Source organism: Pogona vitticeps, chromosome 12 (assembly GCF_051106095.1).
Source record: "Pogona vitticeps strain Pit_001003342236 chromosome 12, PviZW2.1, whole genome shotgun sequence".
NCBI classification, from domain to species: Eukaryota; Metazoa; Chordata; class Lepidosauria; order Squamata; family Agamidae; genus Pogona; species Pogona vitticeps.
This window is the reverse complement of record NC_135794.1, coordinates 6800001-6809517: the sequence shown is the minus strand read 5'-3', so window position 1 is coordinate 6809517 and position 9517 is coordinate 6800001.

Sequence of the window (9517 nt, the reverse complement as noted above, 5' to 3'; positions counted from 1 at the left end):
CGTCTCTTACAAATGAGGCAGGTGTTAATTTTTGCAGAACTGGCGGCGGGGGCGGGGGGGGGGACTCTTTGGATTACAATTTTGAAAGTTCTTACAAAAGTCTGTTTTTGTTTCTGTTTTCTGGACAAGCACCTCCAGGAATCTCCAGCCAGCCTGTCTCGGAAAAGAAAATTTCCATTTCTAATTTTGGATGCCCCTTGTTCTGCTCTTAATGAAACACAACCAAACCCCCAAACCCTGGCATTCATCAAGGATGTTGCCCTCTAAAAGGGTTGAAAGAAATCCTTCTGGCACCCTTGCCAGGGAAGCTGATTCCATGTCTTTTATGGGAACTATCTGCTTTATTGTTATTGTTATTAAATTTCAATGAGAACATAGCAGGCAGTGAAGACTTACATCTTTCCACCGTGAGGATGCAAATTCAGATCGGCAGAAATAGAAAATAAAGGCCCGCCCTTCCAGCAAATGTGTCTTTCCAGAACCAAAGAGGATCCATTGTTCCATAAATCTATTTTCAATCATATGATTATCTCTAGCTCAAAGATAGGAAGACAACATCATTATAACCACATCTCCGATTCTTTTTTAAAAGAAAGAAAGAAACCACCACACACCAGCAACACAGTTTTATAAAGGGAGTGAAACGTCTTTTCTTCCAGAAGGGAAGCAATAGATAATTTTGCAGCTGTCGGTAGCTTGGTGATGAATTCTAAAATCTATGTCGTAGGAATCCAATATCACAAAGCAGCACCAGATTTCCTCCCGAGGAAGTGACAGGAGTGCATTGGTCCATCCACCCGGACTCTTTCCAAAGATGCCAGCTATTTCTGGAGGGCCTGGTTTTTCATAATTAAATTCCTAATTATCTGTTTGCTTGTTAATTAGGATTGTACAGAAAACTGGCAACAAGAGGCTGCTAAAGAGGCAATTACCTATGAAGACGAGATCTCGCCACGGTGGTTCACTTGTTAGAGAGAGTTCGCGTGGAATCTCTGTCCACGGGGAGACCTTCTCTATCTTCCCCTGATTCTTTTTTGGCTTTGAATACAGATCTACAGCTGAACTCTTGCAGAGGCTGCTCTGTTATGCTTTTTAAGTAGGGACCTTGCTCCTTAAGCCAAGACTACAGCCTCAGAGTATGTATGTATGTATGTATGTATGTATGTATGTATGTATGTACGTATGTACGTACGTACGTACGTACGTACGTACGTACAGTGGTGCCTCGCTTAACAAGTGCCTCGCTAAGCGATGAAATCGCTTAACGAGGGGCTCTGGGCCATCGCTGGAGCATTCGCTCAGCGATGGCCCCTATGGCGTTTTTTCGCTTTGCGATATTCGCTAAGCGATTCGCTTTGCAATATTCACTAAGCGATTCGCTTAGCAAATATCGCATAACGAAGCGGGGGAGAACAGCTGATCGGCGGTTCCAAAATGGCCACCGGAAGGTCCGCACCGCATTTTCGCGCCCTGCCCTCACTTACCGAGGGCGCAAAAATGGCGCCGCTATGGAGGAACATCGTTTAACGGTGAGTTTTAAAGCCATAGGAACGCATTGAACGAAGTTCAATGCGTTTCTATGGCTTTTTTAATTCCGTTTAGCGATGTTTCGCTATAGCGAAGGTTAATCCGGAACGGATTAACCTCGCTATGCGAGGCACCACTGTATGTATGTATGTATGTATGTATGTATGTATGTATGTATGTATGTATGTATGTATGTATGTATGTATGTATGTATGTATGTATTGGCCAGGTATATATTGGAACCACAAAATGAAGCATCCACACCAGAATCAAAGAACATGAGAGACACTGCAGACTTAAACAACCAGAAAAATCAGCAGTAGCTGAACATGCTCTAAAACAAGCTGGACATGAAATTCTATTTTAAAATACTAAAATACTGGAGAACACCAGCAATCATTATGTTAGACTGCACAGGGAAGCCATTGAAATCCACAAACACCAGCACAGCTTCAACAAAAAAGAAGAAAGTTTAAAACTCAACAAAGCTTCGCTCCCAGAACTGAAAAATACAGCCTGCAAAAGGTCAACGAACTCTACCCAGCCACAAGGACCAGTGATCACTACACACGAAAGACCAGCTAACGACACCCATCAATCACAGTGATGCCTCCCTAAAAAGAAAGGTCTTTGCTTGCAGAAGGTCAGTCTGGCCTCCTGTGGGAGGGAGTTCCAAAGTCTGGGAGCAGCCACCGAGAAGGCCCTCTCCTGTGTCCCCACCAAAACGTATCTGTGAAGGTGATGGAACCGAGAGAAAGGCTTCTCCTGCTGATCTTAATACTCAAGCAGGCTCATAAAGGCAGGCACCCTCCTTGAGATAGCTGGGATCCAAGCTGTTGAGGGATTTCTAGGTAGAGTGGACACTGTTTGGCTTGAGCTGCTACTGTTCTTCACCCTAAATTATGTTGGGGAAATTCCAGCCTTGCATGGAAGATCAGTTGGTGGGGGCGTTTTTTACCACTCGATGGGCAGAGTTTTCCCACGTCTGTCCTAGGGTCGACCGCAAATGCTTCCCATTTGCTTTTGAGTCCCTTTGCTGCCTTTCATCCCCCTTTCCCTTGCCCATCTTTCAAGAAGCAAATATGGAATTTTCCTTCATTGCCTGTTTTTAAAAGATGCCATTTGAGGCTTCAGTAACACTGGGAGAGACATCTTTAGACAGCCGACAGTGCCTGGCTGGAGGCCTCTGGGAGTGTCGTTGGCCGTTTTTACCACCAGATTTGGCTAGTGGGGGGTGGAATTCATTCATCTTTGGAGGTTGCCCCGGTGTGCGTGCATGGCCTAAGAGACTATCGTGAAGGCACCCACAGACGCATCCCGAGGGGGCTAGCAAAGGTTGTGGGCAGAGCGTGGAAATATGAATCTTTTGACTACACGTATTAGAACCTCCCAGAGAGCACAGAATAAAAGGATAATTAAACAAAGCAACAATCAATCATATTTATTCATTATTAAAGTCATCCTCATCAATATTTGGAAGGGGTGATGATGAGTCATTCATGTAAAACACGATCCCAATCACCATTCTCTTCCTTGTCTGTTTGTAAGCATGTTTTGTCCTGAAAATCAGTACAGTGGTGCCTCGCTTGACAATGTTCATTTGTTCCAGTGAAATCGCTATAGAGCGAAAACATCGTCAAGAGAAATTTAAAAACCCATTGAAACGCATTGAAAACCATTCAATGCGTTCCAATGGGGTGAATACCTGCTCATCCAGCGAAGATCCTCCATTTGGCGGCTATTTTTGGTGCCTGTAAAGCGAGGAATCTGTCCTAGAAAACAGTGGGGGGGCATTTTCTTCAGCCAGCGGCCATTTTGAAACCCAACGATCAGCTGTTTGCTGATCATCGTAAAGCAAAAATCGGTTCCCGAAGCAGGGAACCGATCGTGGTTAAACGAAAAAAACCCATTTAAACCATCGTTTTGTGATTGCAAAAGCGATTGCAAAAAACTAATCGTACAGAGATTTCCTCATTAAGCGAGACAATCATTAAGCGAGGCACGACTGTAGCATCCCCATCCTCATAACTACTGCTTTTCATCATCATCATCATCATCATCATCATCATCATCATCATCATCATCATCATCATCATCATCATCATGTGCCATCAAGTCAATTCTGACTTACAGCAGCCCTTTCCAGAGTTTTCTAGATAGAGAGTATTCAGAAGTGGTTCACCATCCCTTTATCCTGGGTGTGTCCTGGGTCTAGGCAGCTTACCCAGGGCTACACAGGCTGGCTCTTCTTCTCCCGGGTGACACAGTGGGGAACTGAACTCCCAACCTTTGGCCACACAGCCAGATACCTAAACTACTGAGCTCTCCAGCCAGCGATTACAGTCACGATCATGCAGCCCCAAATCCACCTGAGACCACTCCACAGTCACTGCAGCTACATGATAGCACAGTTGCTGAGCAACCAATATACAGACAGTGCTTTGCAGCCCCTCTTTTGTAGATCAGTCGTTAACATCCAAGCAAGACAGTGGGAGATCTTTTTCTGTCAGGGCGATGACAGGAGTGCCAACCCCACGATGCTCCTCCTTTCTTGGAAGAAACACTGTCCTGGGGGTACAGGGCCCCCTCCTGCCCACCACCCACCTGTAATTTTTGGGGGACAGGCAAGATCTCATTTTTTCTCTCTCTCTGCACATGCAATAACAGCCTGCATCTGGTCAAGTAGAGCAGAACACTTGAATCGCTGTAGTTTAACAATCATAATCATCATCTTAGCACTGCAGAGCTGGAAGGGACCCTATGAATCATCAAGCCCAACCCCTTTCAAGGAGGCCCAGTGGGGAATTGAACTCCCAACCAGATGCTTAAACCACTGAGCTATCCAGCAGGGTTTTTTTTACATGAACTTTGTCTCGCCATTGAGCGACCAGAAAAGATTTAGACCAAAGGTGTTAGTAGCAAGATTTTGTTTGGTTCTAAATATGTGTTGAATTTTATTCTCTGGGAGTGGTTAGCTGTTTCTTGTTCTTTGTACAGAAATAAAGAAATATAGGAGGTATCTATCTATCTATCTATCTATCTATCTATCTATCTATCTATCTATCTATCTATCTATCTATCTATCTATCTATCTATCTATCTATCTATCTATCTATCTATCTATCTATCTATCTATCTATCTATCTATCTATCTATCTATCTATCTATCTATCTATCTATCTATCTATCCATCCATCCATCCATCCATCCATCCATCCATCCATCCATCCATCCATCCATCCATCCATCCATCCATCCATCCATCCATCCATCCATCCATCCATCCATCCATCCATCCATCCATCTATCTATCTATCTATCTATCTATCTATCTATCTATCTATCTATCTATCTATCTATCTATCTATCTATCTATCTATCTCTATATAGAAATATAGGATAAACATCTGGCTAACAGTACGCCGGATCTCATTGTTGCTGAAAGGAAGTGGGTCTTGATAGTAGATGTGGCTGTACCCAGGGATGCTGGGATCAAAGAAGAGGAATGCCAAAAGATGGCCAAATACAAAGGTTTACAGATTGAGATTGAGTGATTATAGCAAAAGAAAACTAAAATTGTTCCAGCTGTAATTGGTGCTTCGGATGTAATAACAAAATACTTCTTTGTACTCTTGGTTTAAATGAGATCACAATACACCAACTATCTCACTTGCAACAGCACATACCCATATTTTTTTGTGTATAAGACACCTCCATGTATAAGACGCCCCCCACTTTTCTAATCCAAAATTAAGAAATCTAAGTGGGGATTAGCAAGTGTAGGGGGAAAGGGATCAAAGCGCTGCAGGATTCCTTTGATCCCTGCTTTCCCCTCCACTTGTTCTCTCTTCAGCTTACCTCCGTGTATAAGACGACCCTCAATTTTTAGTCTGAAGATTTTAGACAAAAGTATAGTCTTATACGTGGAAAAATACGGTATTTTTAGGAAATACCAGTCCTTGAGAATAACCCGATATTCAAGGAACTAAATACAGCCAACATTTGGTGGGTTGTGTGTAATGGAAATAATAATAAAAGTCCGGAGCCCCAAGCCCCAAGTCTGAGTCCCTATGAAAAACAAGTTTTCCCCTCAGAAAAAAGAGAGGGTGTGGGTTTCCAAGTCATGAGTTGCGTCCTAGTTATTAAAAAAACAACAACCATGAGTTGAGTCACCAGTGCAACTTTAGTATGGGACTTGACAGCGAATCCCGTACCTCGGGTCTCCATCCCTGGTATGTGGGTTCACCATGTGCCTTACCCATGCTGCATATGAGAAAGTGGCTCATTAACTCTTGCCCCCTGGATGTGTACTTCTGCTACTGCTCTGCAGTTTTCCTGGGAGGCTATCTTCAGAGATGCGCTTGTTGATTCAAATTTCATTGACAATTCAGTTTGTCAATGGAGAGGTCATGTACAACGGCTGACATAACAATATTAGTAGCGGACGACTAAGATGGTCTGGAAAGGTTCCTCAGTAAAGTCAATGAAGTTAGTAATAAACATGGGTTTTTTAAAAAAATGAATAATGGAATCATGTTCATGGTAATCCATACAGCGAGCAACCCAAAACATACACTTAAGGGTCAAAGATGAAAGTGTGGAACATTTTGGAGACGTAAATACCTTGAAATTTGGTGGAATGAATGGTGGAAACACATGTGTTATGTGCCATTATGTCTCATCCAATTTACAAGGACCCTAATAAGGTTTTCAAGGTAAGTGAGATATTGAAGCCAGCGATACCCCCACCCCCCAATGAGTTTCCATGGCTGAGTCAGAATTGACACCCAGGTCTCCTGAGTCTAAGTTCTCTCACTCTGTCCACTACACACTACGTTGTGTGCACACTAGATAGAATCATAACCATGCAATAAAGGTCAGAGCAGAGATGACTTGGGACAGCTTCCTTAAATTGAAGAAAGTAATAGAACATATAATCTTGAAACTGCAGCGCTGGAAGGGACCCTATGGACCATTGAGTCCAACTCTTGTCAAGGAGACACAGTGGGGAATCAAACTCTTCTGAGCTATCTTTGGCCCGTCAGATATCTTAGGCCTACAGCTTTCACCAGAATCACCCGGCATGATCAGTGGAAAGGGGTGATGGGTGTTGTAGTCCAGAACTTCTGGAGGACCAAGTGTTCCCTACTCTGATAGAAGAACTGAGGAGATGGTTAGATGAATGAATTGAGTAGGTGGAGGAAATAGGAGAATGGAGAGACAGAATGACTGTAGGTCTCACAAGGCTGCTTGTGAAATAGGGCAACAGGGAAAAGGGACTGAGCATGTCTTTTTCTTAAGAACCTATATCCATTATTTTTTAATTCCCTTCCAATTAAGCTTTATTAAACTTTAACTTGTTAAATATTTCATTCTCTATTGCAGTCATAAACCGTTGCTGACTCCTGTAATATTTGCCCGTGTTTAATATCCTGTTTAACACTCTTTGATTGTTGGCCAAAGAATTAAAATAATAATAATAAAAAAACCAATAAAACTGAGTTCCATTCTTAGGCCCAAACGGTAGAACCGGCAGATAATCTGGAGGTCTAGAAGGGATCTGGCTAGGTTTAATTTTGCTTTCCGAATGGAGACAGAAAACTTCATGCTGAAATGCAAGAGGGAATTCTTAAGTGGAAAGGTTCACTCATGAGGAGATGAATCCTTCTTTTTAGCGCTTTTGACTTTTGTGGGAAGGAAACCCTGGCGTTTGGGCCACGGTTGGGATCTTCCTAGTGCCGTTTTATGTTTGTTTGTCAACTTGTTTCCTACTTTTCTTTAAGAAAGTGGTTCTCAACCTTGAGTGTGTTCTTGGACTGCAACACCCAGAAGCCCCAGCCAACACAACTAGAGGTCAAGGCTTCTGGGAATTGTAGTCTAAGAACAACACCTGGGTTACCCAAGTTTAGGAACCATTGCTCTTTGAAGCCCAGCATGGTTCGCTCATCTCACTTTATCATCATAACAGCTTGGGGACTGACTCATAACAACCCTGTGGCATCCTTGGTTCCATGGGAATTTGGATCCTGACATCCAAATCACCCTCCCAAAAACCTTTAAGAGTGATGCCACATGAGTTCGATTCCCCCCCAGCGCCTCCTTGGCTGGGGCTTGACTCAATGATTCCATAGGGTCCCTTCCAGCTCTGAAGTTCTAAGAAGGTAATGGTGATGGAGATGGAGATGCATCTTCTCTCTCGTGAGGGCTTCTGGGTAAGACCAACATGAACCTCTTGGGATGACCAGGAGAAATATTTTTCCTCCTTCAAAACACCAACATCAGCATTATGTGACCACATAGAACTCTTTTCCCAGGTACTCTGGGCCAAAAAATGGCCATGGTTTCTAGCATTGGCTTGATGGCAACCATAGGTCTTAAAGAACAATGTTATGACCATCACGAGTGGCATTCTCTAGGACTTGTGGCAGGGGAAGCCGGTGTCTTCTAATATCTAAGGAACTCTCATGCAGAAAATGGGACATGATTTCCTCTGTTATCCAACGAGACTGGATCACAACAGACAGGTAAAAACACAAGTTAGAATATTTCAGTTAAATTCAGTTAGTAGAAATGTCCTAGCAGTAACCAAAGATAGGGGAAATTACTTTTTGGGATGTGCAACTCCCAGAACACCGTATTCAACACCAGCTTCAATGATCCAAGCTAAATTTTAAAAATACTGTAACACTTTTTCCTATCGGGTCAGGTGAGCAAGCAACTCAGGGTCAAACTGTATAATACAGGCAGCATGTCATTGGAAGCAGAGCTCCTGCAAAAGGCAAATGACATCAGTTTATTCCACCACAAGCAGACCGACTGGCATTTGCTTTGTGACGGGTCACCGGGAGGGTAAATACAGACTCATGGGCAAGTTTGCTTGCTCAGGGAACATAGTCTGAAGGAGCTCTTTTCGTGGAAGGAAAATGTCCAGTCAACCTCTAATCATGAAGGTGATGTCTACTCTTATTTGAGCCTCATTAAAACGCTTTAGTCCAGTGGTCCCCAGCCTTGAGTTGTTCTTGGTCCAAAACTCCAAGAAACCTTCACCACTAGCTGTGATGACCAGGAGTTTCTGGGAGTAGCAGTGCAACATCATCTGGGGGACTCAAGGCTGGGATCCACTGCTTTAATAGACAAGGAAGCTTCAAGAGAACCACTGGCATCTCTGAAGATGTTCTCATGCTCATTTGAAACTCCTCCTAGACCAAGGAGAATAGGGATGCTGTCTACATATATATAGTGGTGCCTCGCATAATGAGCGCACCGTTTAACGACGAATCTGCATAGCGATCTATTTTTTGAGATCGCTAATGCGATCGCATTGCGATGTTTTAATGGGCAAAGCATCGCATTGTGATGATCGGTAAGCGTTTTGCTTACCGATCTTCGCAGTGCAATGTTTCCAAAACAGCTGATCGGTGGTTCCAAAATGGCTGCTGGGTGCCCAAAATGGCCGCCACAACCATTTTCGCGCACTGCCCTCGCTTACCGAGGCGGCGAAAATGGCAGCGCTATGGAGGATCTTCGAATAACAGTGAGTTTTCGCCCCATAGGAACACATTAAATGAAGTTTAATGCGTTTCTATGGGGTTTTCCTGCCCGCATTGCGATGTTTCCGGATAGCGACGATTAATCCGGAATGGATTAACGTCGCTATGTGGGGCACCACTTATATATATACTGTTTTATGAAAATATCTGCTCAAAGGGTTAAAAAGAGTAGAACTCGAGCAGCTGCTGAGGTCTCCAGTCAAGGGAGCAATGGCGCACCATGTTCTGACCACTGCTCATTTTTAATGGGTTCAATGTTCTGTGTAGGAACATTAAATTCCAAGCAAACCATGCATGGAAGTTCATGGACGTGCACATAGGCTGAGCATCTGAAAAATTAGCACATCCCTTGCCCAGCAAAACTCAGGAAGGAGGGACTCGGGGGGGGGGAAGCTGGGCTACTGTGGGCCATCATGTGGATTATTTGGAATCCTACGTGA